The sequence below is a fragment of the Mus caroli genome, chromosome 13 (assembly GCF_900094665.2).
Source record: "Mus caroli chromosome 13, CAROLI_EIJ_v1.1, whole genome shotgun sequence".
In the NCBI taxonomy this organism is placed as follows: domain Eukaryota; kingdom Metazoa; phylum Chordata; class Mammalia; order Rodentia; family Muridae; genus Mus; species Mus caroli.
The window spans coordinates 67,089,699-67,090,881 of record NC_034582.1 but is presented as its reverse complement, the minus strand read 5'-3'; positions in this window follow the sequence as shown (position 1 = coordinate 67,090,881).

Below are 1,183 nucleotides of genomic sequence, written 5' to 3'. Positions count from 1 at the left end.
GTCCCAGAAGCTGTCTGCTTCTGTGGTGCACACTCTCACCTGTGCAGACTAAGTTCCTAAGTTCAGTGGAGTCCCGGAACCAAGATGGCGCTCCCTGCTCGACAAAAACTTTTTTTTGAAAATGTGCATTATTAAAATGTTCTAAGTGAAGCTAATTGCCACCTTTATTAAAGATGATTGCTTTCTGCCCCCTATCTAGTGCAAAATAAAGTCAGATCATTACAATCTTAAACAAACATACAAACAAACAAACAAACAATTACTGGAATTCTTGCATGATGTTTTCTCTAAAGATTCATCCCTCTTTTCTAGTGTTTCTGCAGCAGGAACACTGTCATTTTCTCTAGACAAGTGACTCCAAAGGAGGCCTGGCTACTGTAGTCTTTCAGGATTTACTTTGAATTTTTATTTAGAACTATGTAAGCCATGTGACCATAAGTTTCCATTATTGTTTTACAAAAGGTGGATTATCAAATACATTGAATATTTAACACAACTACAGCTGAAATTGTAATGGGGATCTGTCAACTCTGTAGGTACTTTGACATTTCTCTGTCAAATGAAAGCTTCACTGGTTCGTGAGAGCAGACTCAAGAGTCACCAGAAACCTGATGGAACTTCACGAGTTGGATTAGCCGACTATGGATGGTAGACTGAACTCAATCCTAATGTATCTCATTTCTACCCTATTGTCAGAATCACACTTCTTCACTGTGGTTCTTGAAATAAAAATAGTATGAAGTAGCATAGCTGGAAACCCACTCACCCCTCAAAAAAATCATTCTGCATACTTAAAAATTTACCTTCATCAATCTTAAGTGGAAATCTAAGAAATCAGTCAACAGAAGATAACAAAAATTTAATGTTGAAGTCTCCAAAGTTAACATATTTTGAAATTCTCCCATCTCCTTTTTTTTACCCAGATTTAGCATTTAAGATAGCAAATAGAGAGAGAGATTAAATTGTCAAGCATGAGACGCTGAGGTTGGCCAAGTTCTCTTTGTCCATGGGCCCCCAGACTTGCGTGTGCCCTGGTGACCATTGGCTGTCTGGGTAATTTTGTCTTTTTAAAAAAGTTCTCTTTGTATGTCCTGCTCACTCACTTCAAGAACCCTCTGAGCTCAGTTCCTGTCTTTCAAGGTCAGACAGTACCCATGGCCGATGTCAACCTCGCCTCTGATTT